The 23,909-nt window shown below is 31.1% G+C and overlaps 1 protein-coding gene and 1 long non-coding RNA gene across 6 annotated transcripts in view; both read right to left on the bottom strand.

Moving 5' to 3' along the window:
- LOC141451422 (uncharacterized) overlaps positions 1 to 23,909 on the bottom strand; it is a 395,982-nt gene that overhangs the window by 261,242 nt on the left and 110,831 nt on the right. The window lies entirely within an intron of this gene.
- Positions 2,540 to 12,083, bottom strand: LOC141451414 (uncharacterized). Of its 2 annotated transcripts, none has more exons than XR_012456760.1 (7): positions 12,069 to 12,083; positions 9,114 to 9,194; positions 8,416 to 8,718; positions 8,204 to 8,299; positions 7,871 to 8,037; positions 7,240 to 7,328; positions 2,540 to 6,928 (listed from the first exon to the last, which is right to left on the bottom strand). It is a non-coding gene; the product is annotated as an uncharacterized lncRNA (long non-coding RNA). The 2 variants fall into 2 exon arrangements; XR_012456759.1 differs by lacking the exon at positions 12,069 to 12,083 and adding an exon at positions 9,277 to 9,528.

Raw genomic sequence — 23,909 nt, forward strand, 5'->3', positions numbered from 1 at the left:
ACTTTATCATAATTATAACAAAATAATATTATGAATGATCTAGCCAGCATAAGGGTCTGTGACATCTAATAAATTCTAAAAAATGTGAAGGAAAAGTTAATGCAGCAAAATTACTTAAATTATATCAACTAAGCTTGAATGAAATGTTGGGTACTTGCTGATTTGTGTACCTTTTGGCGTTTAATCAACCCTTATACTTAACTTTTTAAACTGTAAGTTTTTGTTAAGGAGATTTTTACGATGCACTTTTAACTATTTTAACTTAAATTATATATTTACTTTATTATAATTTTGTTCTTTTTTATTTAAAAAGTAATAATTAAAGCTTTTAATGGAAATAGTTAACCTTAAAGATAGGTTAATGTTTTCAAATGGACGAAATGGGTAGATGGCAAATAGAACAATCTGATTGGCTGTTAACTTTGAGAGCGAAATTATGAATCCAAATCTTTATTCAATTTTATATTTGCCTGTTCTGTGGCTTTTTCTCTGATTTTCCCGGTTTGTTATTAATTAATTACTGTAAAGAATCTTTAATCTATTTTCTGATATTTTTTACCGATAATATTAACTGACAATAGTTTTAATAATTACAATCAATTTGTTTTAGACGCCATTATCACTTGTGTCATTGGAATTTTTTATTATTAATAATATCTAGCTCCAGCAGATTTTTGTCTGATATCTTCTTTTTTAAAAAAAATTAAGCAGTGTTTCACAACACTACATTGAATAGAACTATAGAAAATAAAAGACTTATTTCTAATAAAACCAGCTAGGCTACATTCTTAAAAGAATATTCTCCTTGCGCCGTTAAGACAAACTTTCTTAAAGGCCAGAAAATTAATTTAAGAATTTTAGAATCCTGAATTCTATTACAATAAAGAAATAATTGATCAAATAAAAATAATAATGGCATGAGCAATTAGAGATAAGCATCTTTCTGAAGGCCAGCAAAAGAATTATGGCAGTAAAATTTATTTTTGAATACAATGATAAGCCTACATTGTCAGACAATGGACACCTTATGAAGAAAATCATTGCAACTGTTTTAGAGAATGTAGAAATAACTTTTTTTTTCTAGCGAATAACTTCATCAGTTGGAACAGTTGACCCTCTATAGAGTTTGTTACTTTATTTTTTGGGAGAGTTATTATTATCTATTGTAATTATTCTTGTGGAAACTCACGCAATGTCAAAATTCTATATTACAGTTCATAAAATATAACAGCAACCACATAAGAAGCTAATCGAATCATTTCTCTTAAAAAATCAGCATAACATACCAATTCTGAGGCTTGGCTAAAAAGCAATTTATAATTATCAAGAAACAAAAGCTGTAGTTCACAAAATGCTCTTGCCCTGTACAGTGAAGGCCAAGTGGGTTGTAGAAATTTTTCAAATCAATGCAGAACAGGTTACATTTTATAAAAGATTTTTTGTATACCATGTTGGAGCCATACAGGAGCGAAAAGCAGAATTCTCGAGTCATAAATTGTTGATTTTTTTATATTAATAATAATGGTAATTGTTAAGGCGAATTTTTAAAAAAATTTAAATAAAATTCCTGCGAAATTTGAATTCACGCTAACTATTCCTTTCCTGTGATTCCAAAAAAAAGTCACTGTTTAAATGGAAATACTTCTACTGAACACGCAATAATATAAGCAATTAATTAACTCTTAAATGGCGCACCATTACCGAAAAAAATAATAAATAAGGAACAATACGTCATTACAAATTTAAATACCTAATTGTAAATTCATTGCCAACTAAACTTTCTTAGAAAATCAGGCGCTTAGTTTTTTGTATACAAATTATTTTTTAAATATAATCTCCAGAAGTAAAACGTCGTAATATGTGTTATCTATTGACCTATTGATTGGTCAGGTGGTTAGAGGTCAAATTCTGAGATGTTGGCAGGTCTAGAAAATGTCAAGTGGCCAGGATACAGGATATAAGAAGAAATCTCGAGGTCACAATGATTATACCTCTCTCTCTACACATTATAAAATATACCTATAAATAATATTTTAACAAGTCTGCTACCTAAACAGTTAAAATATGAAGTATATATGTAATGGTTCACAAACAAGGCAAGAACCAAAGACTGTGTATTAAAAAAACAAACAAAATTGTTCACTTCCTCAATTTAATTCTCATTTTATGAATCTTTAAATTTTTCCTAAAGGAATAAATACGACATTTTCTTCCCGTACATAAATTTATTAAGATAATAATTTATTAGCGATTTACACGTCATTAAGTGATCCAATGACATTTAAAAGATATAAAATTTACACTTCAAGAAACTGAATTAAAAAAGCAAAAAATAAAAAATCGAAACATTTTGAAACAATATCTTATAAAGGAAACTAATTTACTAAATAAGGAAATTCAACTTTGTAAAATTTCAGCAGTACGCGTTTGCTTTTGTTTCAACTATAAAGTGGCTGAATCTATTATTTATTCCTCCCAATTTAAATTATGCAAGAATGTTGTTATTTATTCATGAAGAATATTGAATATGGGGCATGTATTATTTTTTTTTTTTTTTTTTTTTTTTTTTTTGCGCATCAACAGCTGAGGTCATTAGCGCCCGGAGCTTTTTCCAGTGCACTGCCGGCCTCCAGACAGTGTTCTCTCGTTACAGACAACACTGTCCATCACCGGACAGTGAGCTGTAAGAAGCTCCTAGGAAGAGAAAATCTAAGGGTCAGCTGCTGGATTCGAACCCGGGACCTCCGCGTGGGAGTCCAGTATTATTATTATTATTATGAGTGTTTATTCCTTTCCGTTTTCAACTTCCTCTTTTTTGATTAATCTCAATTAATCATTAAAAAAAACCACAGGCATCTCTTTCTTTCTTAAACATTTTTAAATGCAGGACCGACCGCCGTTAGGAGCGGACAAGTGGACGCTCTCAGGGATAAGATTTGTTTCGTCTGATATTTTCAAAATAATTAATCCATTTAATATTTTACAACAAATGATACGAAATTAAGGAAAAATGATAATTGTGATAACAAACCTACAGAAAAGAAATTTGAAGTGAAGGAGGACAACGTAACTATGTTCTATGAAATCCATTTGTATAAGATAAATTTAAGACTCAAATGGATTATACGGATTTCGAAATAAATCCACTTTTCATTCAAATAATAGTTTGAAGAAGCGAAAATCTTAGGCGAGTGAATGGAACATGCAAATTAGCCTAAAGGTTTCTGGTGCTAGTTTAAAGGGTACCCTTTTGCAGCTACTAACAGCGGTGCTGAGAATCCAAAAGACTAGAGACTTCAAGGCTGACCAGAGTGGTTGAAATCCACTGTGTACTTTACAGTAATCCACACTAGGTGTATTTTCAATCAGACCTGGGAAGCCCGTTTAGAAAACTCTTGCACCTCTACCTCTTTCGTTGATTTCAGTAATGGCGTTTATAATTTTATTAAAAATGTTTCTAACTTTCAATTTTATATGAACGTTTGTTTAAAAAAAAAAAATACAAAAAATAAAAGCGAGAATAATTCTTAAGAAAGCAATTCTTGGTCTCTAATTGGAGTCCATAACAGGATAACTGGAGACGTTTTATTTTGGAGCAAATTTTTTATATGCGACTACTAAAATCTCAGGAGATACGTTCCTGACCAAGATTTTTGCAGTTCAGATTGCTCCTTCATTTCCTTTATTTAGTAAAGCAACATTTAAATAACGGAATATGAAATATTTTCTTTACAAACCTCTAATAATCAAAACGTCACCGATTTTTTTGCAAAACAAATATGAGTAAGTGGCACTCAGTAATTTCAGATTTAAAGAGTGCTTAAATATGCAACAAAGAATCGAGTAGCTCACCACACGAATAGGTGAAAGTAGCTTTTATTTACTAACAGTAAAAGAATGGAGCTATCTTAGAGGATACTTTGGCATTGCTTTTAAAACTTAAAAAGAGTCAATTCATAGATTTTGTGTGATTTAAAATGGAATTTATGAAATCCAAAACGTCTTGGAAAGCATATAAAACAAACTGTTAGAGGCTGATTTTGGCTTACTTATCATGCTTATTTACTTTCATTCTAACAGCAAATAAATATGAAGGTTGGAAGGCAAAAGATTCCTGGTGACAATGATCCCACCTCAGAGAAACACAATCATTTCCCAGCAAAGCGGGGTCTCAAACATTCTAGTAGCAATCTCTCTAAAAAAGAAATCTTAATTACCAGTAAAATAAAAAACAATGCATTTATTTACTGCCGAGGAAATACGACGCGTTGAAATGAATTATTGGGCCATCAGCGTTATCCTAGAGTGCCACTGACCTAAAATATTTTTCTGGGACGCAATTCACTTCTTCCCAAGACTACTTTTCAATATCTTATTGTTAAGAAATGCAGGAAGAAGGTTTAAGACTAGTAGGTGGCCTCAAAAAAGCGCTTTCCCTTAGCCAAATTGTAGGCCTTTTGCCTTACACCTGTACGAATAAATGCTTAAGGTTAAACTTAAGATGAGACTGGAGTATGTTGGGGCCTACCTAATTTCTATGTGTATTAACCCACAATTGGCCAGACCTAGAATAATGTAGGGTAGAAAGAAAATGAAAGTATTTTTTTTAAAATACTGCAGAAACGTAGCACCTAATTATGAGTAAATGAGGAAAATAAACCATCAAGTTTAGTGAAAACATGAAAACTAGTAAGGGAAAACAATTTAGAAACTTGAAGGTCAAAAACAAAAATTTAACCAGAGAAACTATGCATTAAATTTTATTAATAGGCAAGTTAATTCATTAAATGTGAAGTAAAGCAATCCGGAAATAAATTATATAGCTAAATACAAAAAAAGATGGTACAAATGTTCAAGTAGATTAGTCAGGAACGTATCACTTCACCAGTTAGCTGCACGACAAGTGCTTTTGAATAAGCTACTTGTAATTCAACGACAACTACAGGATTTACTATTCTCTTTAACCCTATTTTGTTCAACGAATTATCCGTAAGCAGAGTGTGTATGTGTGTTATCTGTTAGAGTGAGAGAGTGAGTGAGAGGGGTTACCAATGCAACTTCTGACAAGGAAAATCTTCCACAGATCCGACTTCAACGTTGGATACTCTTATAAAAAAGTCTAATCAATCAATCTAAATTATGATAATTGTTTTCTTAATTCCCCGTAAGGTTTTCGCTGCATTTTTTTTGCGTATTATGTGACTCATTGCTCCGAATTTCTTCAGTTCAATATCAACTTAGCATAATGTATAGATAAGAATCTCTTTAGGCTCGAAATATTGTCAATTTACCCACAAATCAAAATAGCATTATAATGAAAATAGAATGCTTTATTAAGAAGTGATTCTTTTTAATCATAAAGACCGCAGTCCCCTCTTAAAAAACTCATAAAATAACATTTTTTGAAGAGAAACAGTTTCAATTCAAAACTAAAGATCATCATTACTGTAAAAAATTTATGAATTTTTTAAATAATTTAATTATGTAACAATTTCTTTTTAGAAACGTCAATAAATCTGAAAAAAAGGAAAGAATGTTTTTAAATCTTTTCAATTAGTTTAAAATTAATATAATAAAAGGTTCTTTTTGTTATCATAAAAGAATTAAATAAAACTCCTATGCTTTTAAGGGATCATTACAATTTAAAAACCCAAAATGTTAAGAGATCTCAGTACCTAAAACGCATGTACTTCAAGTAAAAAGTTATCTTCGATCTAATGGTAGCAATTCCATACCCATTCTCCTTCATAAAAATAAATGTAATGCTTCAGTAACTTCACAATTTCCAACATTCCAATATAGTCATACATGAGTTATATAAATGACACGATAGAGTAAGAATTAAGAATAAACATTACAATTTGAAGAATAGTTACTAACTTAGATTGAGTTAACATATACAAAAATCTAAAATATGATCAGTATACAAAAATTAGGCTCATTAAAAGAGTGATATTATTGAATATTTACATATATATTCACAGCATAATAATGGTTCAACATACATGGGATACAAGTCTGCACAAATTTATCCAACATTCCCCTGTTTTGGATGTGGTACCAGTTATATGTGATTTCTGTACATTTTATTACTTCTCTTTAGTAATAACCAAGAAAAGTAAATGCAGAATTGTTAAAGAACAAATTCTGGATTAAGTCTATGATTTAGCGAGTTGGAAAAGCCCGAAGTGAATAAGTATTAAATGATATCTGAAATGGTCTGAATGCACTTTTTATTACTAACTATTAAACTATTAAAATAATGAAAACAATTTTACTTCTACAAATAGATAATTTGATAACTAATTTTAAACTTTAGATTATGAACTTTAAATTTTAACTTTAGATAATGATAACTAATTTTAAAAATAATTCTCTAAAAAAAAAAACAGCCTCAAAATAAGCAATTCAATGAAAATGTTCAGAATCTTGTAACCAATTTCATTTTCCATTTTTTCCCCCAATAATTTTGTGTTTCTTCACACCATTTTTACTACAATTTATGCACTAATCTTGGAACAAGATCATGACAGATTTGTGGCGAATAATGAATATTATGTCGTTTTAAAAATAACTTGACATAATGTGAATTGATAAAATGCTTTTTGAATAATAATATCACGTATATCGTGGTAAAAAGAAAAATATACGATATTTAACAAATCAAATTGCCAAAAATTATGTTGAAAAAAAAATTCAGATTGAAATCTGATCGTACATTACCTTATAATTATTCAGCATCCTAAAAAGTTAATTTAATTAAACGACACTTCACTGTAATGAAAACTTATTTTATTAGTTGAAATTAACATTTTCACTTAACAAAAAAATGACTGAATGGCCCACTAAAAAAATAATTATAATTTTCAATTATGGATATCTCTCAATCCCAGTAAGGTACACCGAACTATGGCGTCTTTTTCAATGACTGGAACAGAGAAATATATATTTTTTTGAATTATTTAAAAAGTAATAGTTAATAATAGTGTACGTTAAAAAAATCAATTAATTATTATAATGATTACAAACAGTAAATCTTTAAAACGAGTAATTATTTAATAATAACCAATTTCGATTTATTTATTTTTTTTGTTTAACTAATTTAATACTTCATTTTATTTTAAAAATATTTTAATATTAATATTTCAATTATAATTTAAATTAATATTTATTTGTGAAATTTAAATTTAAAAGGAAGAGGCGGTGGCAGACAAATTTTTGCCGATGACGTCAACTGACCTCATTTTCATGGTGTCCTTAAATTTCAAGTTCAGAGATTCGATATTATAATTTTCAACAATCTGGAAGAAATAATCGCAGAATTCATCCTGTATTGTAAGAAAATTAAATTTAATAGACTTACTTAAGAATTAAATTAAGTTATTTAACATTTATATCTAATAATTATGTATAAAATGGAAGTAAAATCAGGGCTTTAGATTTCATGGAGCCAAATTAGCTGGCAGTAATACCTTATATAGTTTTTTATTCTTAATAATTCATCAAATAAATAATCTTAATAATGATTTAAGACAAAGAATTGTTTCTTTTCTTTCTTTTGAATACAAGAATTTAGAAAGGAAATTCCTAATAAAATGGAGTACTTACTACACAATAAGTAATAATTATGTCTGAAAATGGTAATGTTTCTTCCTATCGGATAAATGAATCAGTCACCAAAACGAAGAACAATATTCTACAAAGTAATTACTTCAACAAAAACGTAAAATTACATTTACATTAATTGCTTAAATACATTTTTATCTTCTTATCCACTATGGATGTGAAGATCTATCTTATGGTTTTAGCTCATAAAATGAGATAAGTCATTAGTGAATATAAATACTGATTAATTAGTTATAAAACGTACCTGCAATCGAAACCTAGGTCCACTATCTAAGGACATAAATGATTTGTGTTGGTACTTATACATTGTCTTCTTTTAGTAAATAACTAGTGAAAGTAGAAAGGCTATTTATACCTAAGGACTTCTCTTTGTAACTTCAAAACTAAGATTCTTCAATGAAAATCCTCTATCTAAAAGACAATGAAATCAAAGTTGATTACACTGAACATTACTACAAAGCAATATTCATTTTCGTAGCCACAATGGATGTGAAGTGTCCACAGATCAATCTCATGATTTTGGCTAATAAAATATAAAATTTTTTCTTTTTTTGAACTCAAAACAAAATCTACTTACAGGGAAAAGAAATATGCAGCTGGTGCAATAAATGGAAAAGTGCAGTGCGTTCTAGCTGGAATATTGTAGCAGCTGAATGAAGGCAACAAAACTAACCTTCAAAAGTTTAAGGTAAAAATGAATTATTCTTTATATTGATTCTCCTAAATGGGAGATGTTAAAAATCTATTTCATGCAACTTTATTTTTATACTTAATTTGTTTTTTACTTACCTTTTTTTTAAATGTATGTACATCTAAAAAAAAAGAATAGCTCTTTTATCTGTATTTGTATAATTGCTATTTGTTAGGAAACCAAATCTCAAATCAAAGAATTATTATATCACTTAGTCATCCTTTTCGTAATCTTTTTTAAAACTCAATCAAATACATCACATACACTTTTGCTACTGAGCAATAATATGAATTTTGACTCCTCTGTACAGAAGCGGTAATCGTTATAGCAATAATGCAATTATGATGTCACATTTTACTTCCAACAGGTGATGCCAATTTAGTAATCTCATTGTCGTTTTGCTACAATTTTTTTCTATCAATAAATTTAAAAAATATGGATACTTATAATTAAGCAAATTTCGCTAATAAGAGAATTCATTTATATCAAGTTTTTTACACTAGTCAGTGTTGCATTACGTCAAGCATAGGGTGCTGACGTACTTATGGTTATCTAAAAGTCAAACGTGTATAGAGGCCCTTATAAAACCATTTAGGTTGTTCAATTATAACTATTATAATTTTTGTACGGCCACTTAGAAACCTATTTTGGTGAAATAGTGATAAGAAACATTAATATACGACAGCAAATATAATAAAAATACCAAGTTGTCTAGTCATTATTTGATTTAAGAGTGAGCAAGGAAATTCCCTTCTCCCGTGAAATTAAAAAAAAGAAGTAAATAATAGTTACTTACAAGTATTTCAAGGTTAGTGGACAATAGTTTTTTGTTGTAGGAGGAAAAACAACGTGTACTTCTAAAACTTTGGTAACATACCTGAAACAGATAATGTAAAAATTAGTAAAATAATATATTAAAACGAACTACTTGAAAAGGATTTAATGATAATAAAAATTACAATCTTAAATTTCTATATTTTTGTTTCTTTCTCAGTAAATTAGATGATTTTCTGTTCACTTTAGTTGTTTGGTATTTATTACTGAAGTTTTATGGTGAGTTTTAGATTTTCAAAAATTTCAATTCCGTTTGATGTTCATGGGGAAGGATACGCAGAGAATTTAAATAATTTTTCTTTAGATAGTAATCCAAGATTTTGTTAGTTTGCCAGGGAAATGACTTGTTCAAGTGTTTTCTTTAAACTATTCTCTTAGGTTAATAGTTCAGTTTGGGTTTTATGTGCCCAAAATAGGCCTTCTAGATTTGAGGAGGTTTTCTGACCCTGTGGCTTTGGTGGAAATTTCGAATTTGTGGGAAACAAAATATGGTTGAGCTATATTTCTTTCAAATGTGCATTTATGATTGCTGAATTATGCAAAATCACTAGTGTTTTTGTATCTATTTATCAGCAAAGAATTCAATTTGGGTTTTCTATGAACATCGTTTATTCAAAAGCTGAATAATTCTAAAAAAGTTTATTTTAAGTTGTGAGTTTTAAGTGATCCTTTAATTCAGGCAACATCCACGCTATTTACAGGAAGATGAGTACCTTGTTTTGACTATTCATTTAGAATTAGTGCTCCCATTCGAGTGCTGACTTAGGTACATTTTTTTTGAAGAAATCTTTGTTGTTGTATTGAACCGATCTACGTTGCCTAGCTCATGTAATGCTGGTATTTTTAAGTCTCCAGTGGGCCAGTAAGAAATCTTATGGCATCCTCTTGCCCTAAGTAATTTCACAATCTTAATGCATTTGATGTTCTTAGAGAAATACTTTAAATTTTTACATACTCCTCTGTAACTTTTGTTCACCTCATTCATAATATTAACTTTAAAGCTTGCGATTCCCAAAACGATTTCAGAAATCAATAACCCCTTTCGACTAGGGTAATTGGCCTGCGCAAAGGTAATGATTTACCCAGGTACTTAGACGAGAATGATCTTATTTTGGCTTATAATTTTCGATAGGACAAACTTTTCAGCTTAACAGTTTCATAGCAGTCTCATATCAGAAAAGAAAATTATTTCGTATAACATTCTAAGCTTCCACTACTCGTATTAACTACAATTGAAAATAGAGTACGCAAGAATTGCCAATCTAAGTTGTCTTGTGTCTTGTGGTTCGATTCCACTTCTAGGTCTTGGATTTGTTTAATGGTTAACATGAGAAATTTATAGTGTAGTACTTTTGCCATTCATTTCATCCACGACACCTAATTTGTTAGTTGGACAAGAGCCCGCCTGATTAAATGGGCATTACTTAATTTCGCATGTAGTAAGAGTTCATAGAATGAAGACAACTTTTCAATAACAATTGGCAGAATGTAGTGAGACAAAATGGTGTATTTTATTTCTTTCAGATTACTAGTTATAACAGACATTAATTCAATATTATTTATAAAACTGTTCTTTTTTAAAAAAAAGAAGTTTTGCTTTAATTAATTAATGCAATCTAATTTAACCTTCAATTATAAATTATTATTCCAGTTATTTTAAATGATAATTAAACAACTGCTAAAATAAAATATTTATACATCTTTGAAAGCAAAAATCTTATAACATCTAGGGATTTACACAAGAAAAACCTTCATAATATTTATCAAAATATATGAATCAGAAATGGAAGTGACAAATTTAGAAAATAGGATAGAACTTTTGTTCTAAGTGACGGTGTAAACTTTAAAAGACTTCTTCTTACTCGGAAAGCTTTAAGCTCTTTTTGATATAATTTCTGAAAAATTTGGAGTACTTCTTAAACTGATTATCTTTTAACATCCAACAAATGATGGAACTTATTGGTACTGAGAATAAAACCTGATGGTATCAGAATACTTCTAAGATCTAAAAGTTCTAGAAAATATTACTCATAATAAAAAAGTGGTTTTATACAATGGTAACTTAGCACCTACTTATAACCCGTAATTATTGGCTCATCCCAGTGCCTTTCTATTGGCCTTTTTTATTGGAGCAACTTCTGCGAGAAATTTAAATCCGTACAAGTCCACTATTTCAGCAGGCCATTTGTAAACAGAAGTGAGAGTTAAAGGGCCAACTTAGTCTAGGATATCAACAGGTTCGCGAAGATCCCTGAAGTAATGACTGGTCCACTTCTTTCTCTGAGGGCCCTTGCGAACAAACTCTTTCCTTTTTTAAGACATTTTTCATAATCCATCCAATCAGTTCATTTCAAATGATAAATGTAGGCCAAGATTACCGTTGCTAAGGCTACAAATTTTGTTTGCTATCAACTGCTAAACTAACTACAAATCTGAATGCGAGAGCACTTCCTCGTACAACGGAATCGAGATGATAGCGGATAAAGAGATTAGAAACGGAATATTTAAGTAAAAACGTAAAGTCAAGGTCTTCACTGGTAATCACAGTGATCGACCGACAGATTGATATAGTTAAATGTCAATATTTAAATTTAGTTTATCAAAAGTAAAAAAAAATGATTCCAGTTTCGACATATATTGCGATCTAGTATCGTCACTAGTAACTAAAAAAAAACGGAATTTTAATTTGATTTAAGTTTTAAAAGAGGAACTGTTTATTAAATTTTTAAGTGAAATAATTAATTTAAAATTAATTTTAAAATTAAATTAATTAATAACGGGTCAATACAAAATTATTGTTGAATTATTTTACAAAAAGGTCAAACTGTTTATATAGTTTCACCGCTAGATGTCAGAACCAGTATTAAAAGTCAATCGCTCTAGTATTTTCCTAAAAAGAAAAATGAATTAAGTTTACCTTTTTTATTATTTTTACAGTCTGCAGTTAAATGGTGAAAGAAATTAAAGTAAATGCAATGTATTTAAGGTCATTTTACAGCTTTCTAATGCAATCTAATCTTTTTGCGAGAGTGATATTTCAAGCTAAAAAAGTTATTTACTTTAGGAAAGTTGTTATATTCCAGGTATATAAAGTTAGTCGCTCAGTTTTTTTTTTTTGCATATATTTCCACATAATTACATAAGTATTAATTGGGTTTTATAAATTTTTATTTATCGTCTTAATTTACTAAGAAACAGTAAAGAATTTACTAGAGTTCATTTATTTTTACAGTTGTTTCCTTAACAATAAATTTGTCGGCACAATTTTAAAGCTGTCATTAGATTGCGTTAACCAATATTTATCTTTTTTAACTATATAGAAAAAATACTAATAATACAAATACATTTTTATGCCTTTTTGGGATTATCTTTTAATAGCTTATTTCTTTTGAAAGTTACAAGTCGTATCTCTACTACATTATAAAGCTATAATCACTGCCCCTATTTAACTAAGTTTTTTCATTATTTTTGTAAAAGAGGAATTGTGCGAAATGTGAGAGATGAATTATTTGAAGAATATTTCTTATTTACTTTAAAGCAATGGATACTTAATTCTGGAGACTTCTTTAAGTAAAAGTATTGTTTTTAAATTATTAAAATTAAATGCTTATTTTATTAAGTAAAGTAAAGTAATTGCCTAATTTTTCAGGCAGGGCTTAACGTCCAACTACCAAATTAGGTGTCGTGGACGGAGGCGACTAGCAAACATACTTTACTGTAAATTTCTTTTATTACCCATTAAATAAAATCCAAGGCCCTAAGACCGGGGAATCGAACCCAGTACCACAATACGAGGGTCGTTTGAAAAGTCCGTGCAAAGTCAGAGAGATAGCACCACTGGCGTGTATCGAGGTTATGTTTAGTTAGTAGCATCTCTTGGAAGAACACATACCAAGTTTCAGCCAGATCGGTCTATTTATTTGTGTTTGGCATTCGTTTGAAACGAGGAAGTCGAGTGATTTTCAAAAAATGGACGATAAAGAATTTCGTGTGTTGATTAAACACTACTTTATGAAAGGCAAATCGCCTCAGGAGACTAAAGAGAAGCTTGATAAACATTATGGTGACTCTGCACCTTCGATTAGGACAGTTTATAAGTGGTTTCAAAATTTTCGGAGTGGCCATATGGGCACAAGTGACGCTGAACGTTCTGGACGCCCTGTTGAGGTAACTACTCCAGAAATCATTGATAAAATCCATGATATGGTGATGGATGACAGAAGAGTGAAGATGCGTGAGATTGCTAGTGCTGTGGGCATCTCGAATGAACGGGTACATAATATTTTGCATCAACATTTGGACATGACAAAGCTATCCGCAAGATGGGTGCCGCGATTGCTCACGCTTGACCAAAAACGAAATCGTGTGAAGTGTTGCAAGGACGGTTTGCAGGTGTTCCAGAAGAATCCGCAGGACTTTAAGCGTCGTTTCGTCACTGTGGATGAAACATGGATACATCACTACACTGCTGAGACCAAAGAACAATCTAAACAATGGGTTACCAAGGGGGAATCTGCGCCAAAAAAGGCGAAGACCGTTCCTTCGGCCGGAAAGATTATGGCGACTGTCTTTTGGGATTCGCAAGGAATAATCCTCATCGACTATCTGGAAAAGGGTAAAACTATTACAGGTGCATATTATTCATCGTTATTGGACCGTTTGAAAACCGAGCTGCAAGAAAAACGCCCACGATTGGCCCACAAAAAAGTCCTTTTCCATCACGACAACGCACCAGCTCACACCTCAGCAGTTGTGGTCGCAAAATTAATGGAAATAGGGTTCCAACTCGTTTCACATCCCCCCCTATTCTCCAGACTTGACTCCCTCGGACTACTATTTGTTCCCCAATATGAAGAAATGGCTGGCGGGAAAAAGATTTTATTCAAACGAGGAGGTGATTGCAGAAACGAATGGCTATTTTTCAGACTTGGACATCGTAAAGTACCAGACAGAATAAAGTACCCTGTTTTCAGACCAGAGAAAGCCTCTAAGTTTGTTCCGTTCCCTAGGCTACATAAATTTACTATTTATTTTATAGGGTCTCATTCATATTTTTGAATTTGAACCTAAGTATTGTATTCTAGTCTTGGGTAGTCAACTACCTTTCAGCCACCAACTATTTTAGTTTTAGTAACTATTAGCCTATTTTCCGGTAAAGTTTAAATGACCGCGTAGTGAGTTTATTGCCTATTTTCTCTGGTGATTTTGTGAAATAAAAAATAAATAGAAAGGAAATTCTAACTCGGTCAAACTCGGTAATAAAAATTAACCATATTAAGTTTTAAAAGCTGATAAAAAATAAAGTTCAGACTGTGTACTTTTTTTATTTTAAATAAGTTTATTAACTTAATTGCTCATGTATATTTTTGTTAGAAGCTTTATCAATAAATTAAGCATAGAAAATAAATCACCAATTTATCTGATAACTCTATAAACAATGTTTAAAGTTGCAAGAGGCTTTTTTTAAGGCTCTGCAGTAGGTTCCTTCAAAACTGCAGATCGCATTACAACCAGAAGGCGGACAAAGACTTGCTAAAATGTGAGAGTCAGCGTGACACACTGTATTCACATTATCTGGAGAAATAATAAAAGTGATTAGATAGCATGCTGCAGAGAAGCATTGTGAAACGGGTCATAGTAAGGCTAAGATGTACTAAGATGGAACCCGCTCCAGCATGACTCTTAAGAGTTGTGATGTCTTTCTAGCATGCTGGACTGGACATGATTACTTGAGCCACCTAAACCGATTTGGAATTCGCGAACTCTACTCCTAATTGCACCATTATGAGAACCGTAGGGGGATGATCGCTTCACACACCTGGACGCAGCTGCACTAAATTGCAGGTTACTAGTCTCTAAAAATGTGTTGGGCTACCTATAAACCGGATTGCCCATAACTGCCATGGCGTAGAGTAGAAGAACTATATTTATAAATACATGCAGAAACCTCACCTACTTTTTGGTCTTTTTCTTGTCATGTTTTACAATAAATTCGTTAAAATATTAGACGTTTCGACATAATCAGCATCATCTTCAGCTATTGTAATTGTTATTGTTGTTTTATATCCTGTTCTTTGTTACTTCTTCATTCTTCTCTTCGGAATTCATTTCCTCGCATTAAGAGTTCTGCTAGCTTTTACGTTTTTATAAGTTTTTTATTATATTTATTTTTTTTTACCTACTATTAAAAAGAAATAGTATTTTATTTAAAGAAACACCATCTTAAAAACTTGACAAATGACTTTAGAGTACTGTTCATTTTTTTATTTATTTTTTATTGAGTTTCAATCCAAAAGAAAGAGAGACAATTTCCAATTTCAGTCACAATTTATTTATTGATTTATAGTCAAGCTTTCGAACTAGTGACTGGGACATCTTCAAGGCTTATAGTTATCAACAATTGTAATATATTTGTAGTGGATATCTCAACAATCAGAACAGAAGACACCAAGCTTTAAGTCTACACCCATATTGTAAACCATATTACAATCATTCATTAATATCAGCCGTTAAGATGATCTAGTCCCTAGAAGGAAAGCTTGGCAATAAATAGATAAAAAATATATTTTGACTTAAAATGGGGTTAATCTTTCTTTCTCTCGTTAACCAACAACTTTACTGTGCTTTCAGTTTTTCCTAATTTTCTCCTTACTCCAAAAAATTTTCTTTACACTTCATAAAAGTACTCTTTTATTTATTTATTTCCTTCTGCTTTTCCAAGAACAATCATTTTTAACTGTGCTCTGGGAACAGGAAGAGAGTTACAAGTTAGTGAAAGTGATGCACTCTAGAATTTTTTTATCCTAGTTTTTCTTCTGGCATGTTAAATTTTAAGACTTTCTAGGATTGTTATAGTCGCGCATATTGGTTAATTACGATTTAGAAAAGATTAGTGAAATCGTGACAACATTGGATGATTTAAAATGTCATCTTTCACATGTACGATACAAACTAGTTGCAGTTTTTGTAATACTTTCGCTCTGCAAATTAGTATCTGCTTTCAGTTCAGTTCTTAATTATTTCCTGCTCAAGATTATTGCATTTTCTACATAAAATAACATTAAAAAAATATACTACTTTTCAATATTTAATCTAAGTTATTATCTAGAATGAGATAGCCAGTTATATGTAATTATAAAAAATTATCTTTCGATTAAGTACAGTTAAATAGAATCATTCTATTTTATATTTTATTGGCACTAAGACAATAAGCGTTATTAAGTTTAAGTGTTATTATTTCTAAAAGCAAGATATTTAATGCTGATGTAAGAATGTTTTGGTGAATAATTGCTGTTATTTAAAAATCTGCAGAAATATAAATGTTCTTTGCTTAACAAGCACAAAGATGTTCATCAAATAGTGTACAAGATGTTCTTTGAGAAGTTGAAGTATAAGAATTAAAAATAAAATGGATTGCTAAGAATAAAAATTTTGATGCTGGGCAAAGATAATTTAGAAACAATGGAAGAAAAAAAACTGGAATAGGGTTCCCTAAGGAGTAAATGAACTCTTGGTCACTTCTGGCCAGCCAATTCCAGTGTATGATTCTTTGCAAGAAGAGCAAACTTTGATGGTACATATCTTGAATGAGAATAAGCGACAGAATAAGTAGACTTTTTATTCATTTATTTAGTACTTTATAATCTGTATACATGTATACAACGAGTAAATAGGAGGTAAATATGATGAACTGGTGCGGGAAGAGCAGAAGGAGATATACCATTCAGCTGTAGCACTCTCTACAGGATGTTATTGATGGTTATGGACTTCAGATTGCAAGGAAGTCGCTGGGCTATGGGCAATTCAGTCGGCCAGGAGGATTGTCAGGGCTGTTAGTAGTTGTGTACTGGGAAGCCCGACGTCGGATGGCGGAACTGCCGTGACTTACGGGTGGCGTAGATAAAAAAAGAAAAGAAAAAAGGACTGTTAGAGGAGGCGAGGGACTGTACAAGAGGATTAGAGTAAGTAGAGAGAGCAGTATGGAACTTTTGATATTTAGTCTTGGCGAGTATTAGACCTTTTTGAGATTTCTTTCATTACTAGAATTAGAGCGGATATGGAAGCGTCTATTTTAAGCACGTCTTGCGGAATCAAGTTAGACTTTGATCTATACTTTAAGCTGCTCTCAGAATCTTTCAGACATTAGTTAGAATCTTGTAGTAAATCCAATATTTAGGCAAAAGCTTTGTCTTTGAGATTCATTTGAAACCTAACTAGCTTTTTCATGAGAATATATTACGAATGGCTGAAAAAAAAATTAACTTGTCCATTTCAGTCTTCTCTTTTTGATTAGGCCAACTGCAGACTCCTCCGCTTACAGATCTCTGTCTTCTCTGTTAGCTTTTATCTTCCAATCATCCCCCTTCACGAGTGGGTCATAAATTATTCTAAGAATTTTACGCCACCATGTATTTTAAGCAGTGACCATCTTGTTTCGTATAACAGCCTACTTTTCACTGCCATAGTCTATTGTAAATCTTACAAAATGTAGATTTGTACATTAATGAACTTGGCCACTCTCTAACAATCCTTTAAAATATTTTCTGAAGAGACCAAAAGAGCTTCAATATGGATAACCGGAACAAGCGACTTTAAGTATTTAAAGCTGTCGACTGCATGTAATCATTTGCTACTGCAGATTGCCTGGAGCACAGCAAATATTTCGATTGTGTTCCATCCTGTAAAATCTCAAAAGCGGTACTCTACGCGATTACAGTACTCTCCTCTTTCTAAGAGTAAGAGAAAGTAGTTAGGACTTATACAAAACATTAATTTGAATAACACGGTATTCATAAAAGTGTTTGCTTTTTTTTTAAATTAATTTTTATTTAATTAACCTTCTATGATGTTTATAATAGTGAACTCTTCCGTTTCTCCTTGAATTGTTTCATTCAAAACGTTATAAAAAGAAAAACAAAAATTGGATTCAAAAAATACAAAAAGAGAATTCGTCTCGTTTAACGTTCATACAATTATGGCTGTTATATCTCTCAAAAATGTTAAACCATCAACTGTTGTGTAGTTTATTGTAGTAATTAGGTTTTATTGACTTTCCTCATGCTTGTTGATGTGAAGAAAACACCTCGCTATGTACATGAAATGTTCTCATTTCTAAAATTCTTTGCCTCTTTCACTGATAAACTATCACCAACCTCAGCTACAAATAACAACAATTCATTCTCTTGCTGCACTAAACAAGGAAGATTAATTGTGTTGCTGGAATTCAGTGTTAATAGAAAATTCCTTAACCGATAGTTGAAAGTGTAAGTTGGTTGAATCGTGAGACCTAGAAGAATATCTGCACCAACAAGATCTGCAGGCTCTCACCTAAAAACCCTTCTGCTCGTCTTCACCATGGTCCTCTTACTCTTCAAGAAATAATTCTGATATACTACAAACCATATGATTAACAACACTGCAGTCAAGACTACTACATTAACACACAGCTTATTAACAACCTTTTTCATTGGTTCAACGGTTTTTTTCTGTTATATTCACGAAATTGGCTTCCGGAACATTCCAAAAACTTTTAATATAAAATGATAGTTTTGGTTATCGACCGATTGTTAATTGATGATTTTGAGGAATATTGGAGGTGCGGTCCAATAATTCATGAACGGATTTCTTTCTTTATGCCAACGTTTCATCATAACAGTTATGATGATTATTATAACTCCATAAATTTTACTATACCCTGAAGAAGTTAATAAATTTACTGAAACGTTGCTAAGAAGAAAGAAATTTGCTTTTGCATTTATTGATCGCATCTTAATATTCCCAAAAATCATCTAATGTAAAACTTATGCACCCACATATACCTATAACTTCAATTTGTAAGCTGAAATCTCAATGGTTTTATTATCCATAAAGACATTAAACTACGTTCGTACCACCATTATACTGGGTGTATACGGAGGAATGGTCGAAACTTCGGGAGGTGATTCTACAGCTCAAATGCGACAAAAAATATTCTCATCACTTTGGCCCGATTCTCAATAGTGTCCATGATATTTGTATTTTTAACTTTTCCGTCGATATTCGCGTTTTTCGCCATAAAAACGGCCGTAACTTTTCTATCCTTTATCCTACAACAAATCCGCTTATTCCAAACGAAAGAGCATTAAATTTCCTATAAATCAGCTTAACCCAGAGCCTCAAAACGTTTCTTATAACAATGAAATGTTTACTTTAATGTCTAAAAAATTCGTTCTCGATGATTTCTGTTAAAATTTTCAACTGCATTTTTTCAATGATTAATGAATCAAAGAATCACTTAATTTCAGAAAAAGTTGCGCATTTATTGAGCTTCAAGACCATATGGATTTTTTTTTGGTTTTTAATAAAACCCTACCCCGAACAGAGGGGTGTAAATGTAGAAAAGTGTGATTTTGCGAACTGACTTTTCATTACTAATTTACTCTAATATCAAGTTGGTGTTGTGCTCTTGAACTGTGCAGACGTGTTTATTAGTGCTCCGTACTATTTTACAATTTTTGTTGTGTTGCAGTTGTAAAACTAATTAGATTTTTATTCTATATTACAGTTTAAAATGTGTTTTATGCGTTAGTGTATTTCAATTTTTAATTTATTAATTGTGAATAAAAAGAAACAGAATCTATTTTTGTTGAATTTGTTGGAAATAGTTAGTGGGAGGAACATGCCTGTTGATAAGGTAAGCGGTGGGGATGAGGCAACAATAAGCACCGTGCTGGATAGAATTGAGCATATGTACTCTGAACTTTTATCTTTTAAAAAAGACGTTAATGAATGTAAAACTGAAAATAAAAATCTTGTTTCTTCAATAAAATTACTGGATGAAAACATTAATAAGCGTTTCTCAAATTTCGAAAAGGATTTTAAAAAAGTAAAGAAAGAAAATTTAATTTTAAAAAAAGAGAATCAACAGTTAAAATTAGAACTGAAACATTGTAAAGTAAATTTAAATAATCTTATGAATTTGCACTACTCTAATAGAATTAAAATAAAAAATGTGCCGTTTAATGATAATGAGAACTTATTTGAAAAATTAAAAGTAATAAGCTCCGCCATTGGTGTTGAAATAGAGATGAATGATATTGATTACTTATTGAGGGCTAAAAAACATCTTTCTAACTTTAACCCGTCCATAATATTCAAATTCCTTAGAGTAAAAAAAAAAAAAAAAATGAATTTTTTAAAGCATATAGAGTAAATAAACGTAAGTTATGGAGTGAATTATTTGATGTACCAGAACTCTCACCTCAAAAAATTCCAATTTATATAGAAGAGGATATGTGTAAAGAGACTTATGAACTATTCAAAAAATGTAAGCAATTACAGAAACAAGGAAAATTAAAGTATGTGTGGGTAAGAAATGGATTAATTCAAGTTAGAAAGCAGGAACAGGCTGATATTATTAATATCAGAGAGGATCAGGATTTGAAACTATTAATTAAAGATACTGATTTAGCGGAAGATGGAGCGTCTGTAATTTCTGAAGGCTCTGAAACTGATTGTACTGACAGATCTGATCTTAGTTCTTCTAAAAAACGTAAAATTACGAACATTAAAGCACGCACAATACCGGCATTTTTTGAACAAAGTACATCTTCTAAGGAGCCAAAAAACTATTAAACTCAATTCAAAATAATGATAATTTAATAAAGTTGGGAAAGAATAATTTGGAGGAAAAGAAGATCATTAAAACAATAAACTCTCAGTTAAATACAACAGATAATTTTAGCTTTCAGCAGGAAACCGTTTCTCAAGTACGAATTGCTTTCTGGAATATTAGGGGCTTTAAAACCATGTTCTGTATGAATTCTTCAGAATTATCTTCAATGTTAGATTGCCACATCCTATGTTTTGTAGAAACATGGATTTTGACTGAGGACTTCTGTCGACCAAAATTTTTTGAGGATTATGAGTGTGTAGTTAATAAAGCTATTAAAGTCTATAATAGAGGAAGAGCTAGCGGTGGACTAATGATCTTGGTTAAGAAAAATATCCTGCGATCTGATATAGAAATTCTATCATGCACTGAAAATTGGATTACTGTTCGTTTGAAAATTTTTGAAGAGATTATTGTGTTGTGTGTGAATTACTGGAGACCCGCACTCCTTGATGACGTCCTTTTGAACTCTTTTGCCTCTGAGCTTCATGATATATCAGTAATGTTTGGTTCAAATACTGTCATTGTTGGTGGCGACTTCAACGCCCGAATAGCAGCACTTAACTCCTTAAGCGATGAAGTCTTTCAAGGCTCGTTGATGTGTGGAACACGCTCTGTGCTTGATGATGTAGTGTCATCGAGGGGTGTTAAATTAGTGAATTTAATGGAAGAATATGGTTACTTCGTTTGTAATGGTCGTTCACTAAGTGATTCGCCAGGTAATTTTAGTTTTTTATCAGATCATGGATGCAGTACTATAGATCTTATTTGGTGCTCTCATAATAGTTTGCAATTCACTTGTGACTTTGAGATTAAGAATTTTTCAGATATTTCTGATCATTTTGGTGCATTGTTAAGTATTAATGTTAATAACCTTGATAATTTTTCCTTGGCTGATTTGGCCTCAGATTCGGTTGATAATGTTTATACTATTATTGATAGACAAAATTCTAAGCTGGTTATGTATAACTCAATTTTAGGAAATGATTTTTCTGTTTATTATAATAGTGAAATTCCTGATTTACTGTCTGATAATTTTAAAAGCGCTGTTTTAAACGCTATGAGTAACAGTAATATTATTGTAAAGTGTCATTTTAGAAAAAATAAAATCAAAAATCAACCTTGGTTCTCTTATGATTGTCTAATAAAGAAAAGAGAAACTTATAAATATTACAGAAAATATAGGAAGAATAAAAATTTGAACAATCTCTCAATTTATCTTAATTGTAAAAAGTCATATAGATTGCTCATTAGTCACTGTAAGTCTTCTTATTTTAATAATATTAGGGAATCACTCTGTAATATTAAAAACTCGTCAGAATTTTGGAAAACCATTAATAAATTTCGAAACCGAAGAAATATAAATTGTCCTATTTCAGTAGAACAATGGGAATTGTTTTACAGATCCCTTCTTCCGCCTAGGCCGATAATAGATAAAGATTCAAATTTTTTAACAGTTTTTAATCCAGATTTAGATTCAGATTTCACGTTAGAGGAGCTAATGGTTTGTGTAAAAAGTTTAAAAAATAACAAAGCACCAGGTTTGGATAGTGTGCCAAATGAGTGTTTTAAGTATTTAAATTGTCAGTGGTTACATTATTTGTTGAATCTTTTCAATGTTGTCTGGAAATATGAGACAATTCCTCAGGACTGGTTAAGAGTTAAACTGAAATTTTTGCACAAAAAAAATAATGTATCTGATCCGTATAATTATAGACCTATTTCCTTAGTCAATTCCATAACAAAGTTATTTACTAGTATTTTGTATAATAGACTTGTGCTGTGGGTGGAGAGCAAAGGGTTGATTCCCCAGGAACAGATGGGGTTTCGGAGAGGGAGGGGTTGTGGAGATGCGATATTCGCCTTGGCTGGAGCCATCAGCATAAATTTAAGATTAAAGAAAAGGCGTGTATTTGGAACATTTGTAGACTTAAAGCGTGCTTTCGATTCGGTTCCTCACTCTCAGTTGTGGAGTAAATTAAATGGTATTGGTCTTAATGGCAAGTTATTGAGAATAATAATGTCTATTTATAATGGCACGAATATTGTCATCTCGCAAGATAATTCCTCTTCTTCGGAGATCCCGTTTACCGAGGGAGTTTTACAGGGAGAAATTTTAAGCCCGCTACTGTTCGCCCTCTACTTTAGCGATATTGTATGCTTCTTTAATAGTAATGGGTCTTCAGGTATTGATGTTGCTCCTAATAAAAGTCTGAACATGATCTTATACGCGGATGACATTGTTATGCTGTCTGGTACCAGAAATGATGCACAGTGTCAATTAGATTTGTTAGAAAAGTATTGTCAGATGTGGGGTTTAACTGTGAACGTTGATAAGACTGTTGTTCTTCCCTTCCAGAGAGGTACAAAAATGGGTGATATTAAACATTTATGTTATAAGTCATCTAAACTTAATTTTGTGAAAAAATTTACTTATTTGGGTGTCGTGTTTACAAGTTCCCTAAAATTTCGAGCTGCATGCGATGAGTTTATTAAGAAATTTAATGTAGCAAATTCAGTTGTGATAAATATTTTAAGAAAGTGCAAGTCTGATAAGTGGTCGACTAAAGTTGGTTTATTTGACTCACTAGCAGAGAGTGTCCTGCTTTATGTATCTGAGGTGTGGGCCTGTAACTACACCGATCTAATAGAAAGAGGCCAAATTAGATTTTTAAAATCTATCCTAGGTTTAACTCGAACAACTCCTGATTCCTATGTTCGTGTGGAGACAGGCAGAGTCCATAGTAGATGGAAATTATTTAAAAGAATGGTAAACTGGTATATTAAAATATTAAATATGAACTCAGATTGTTTACCTAAAATAGTTTATAATAGAATGGCAGCATTAGAGAAAATTAATCTTCTATTTAATTGGTACAACACATTTAAATTTTATTTAATTTCTATTGGTAAAGCAGAAGTGTTGAACATGCAAAGTAGTTCGCAAGTATTAAATATCAAAAATGGTCTCTGTGAATCTTTTAAAAACTCTCTAATTTGTAAAGATATTGAATTTGTTGTGAACTCTTCGTTTAATTTACATTTCCGTCTCTGCAGTTCGTTAACTTTTGGAGAGGAGTATTTATTAACTAATAGATGTCATGTTAA

The sequence above is a fragment of the Rhodnius prolixus genome, unplaced genomic scaffold, assembly GCF_049639745.1.
Source record: "Rhodnius prolixus isolate KJV_2025 unplaced genomic scaffold, Rpr scaffold_8, whole genome shotgun sequence".
Lineage (NCBI taxonomy): Eukaryota > Metazoa > Arthropoda > Insecta > Hemiptera > Reduviidae > Rhodnius > Rhodnius prolixus.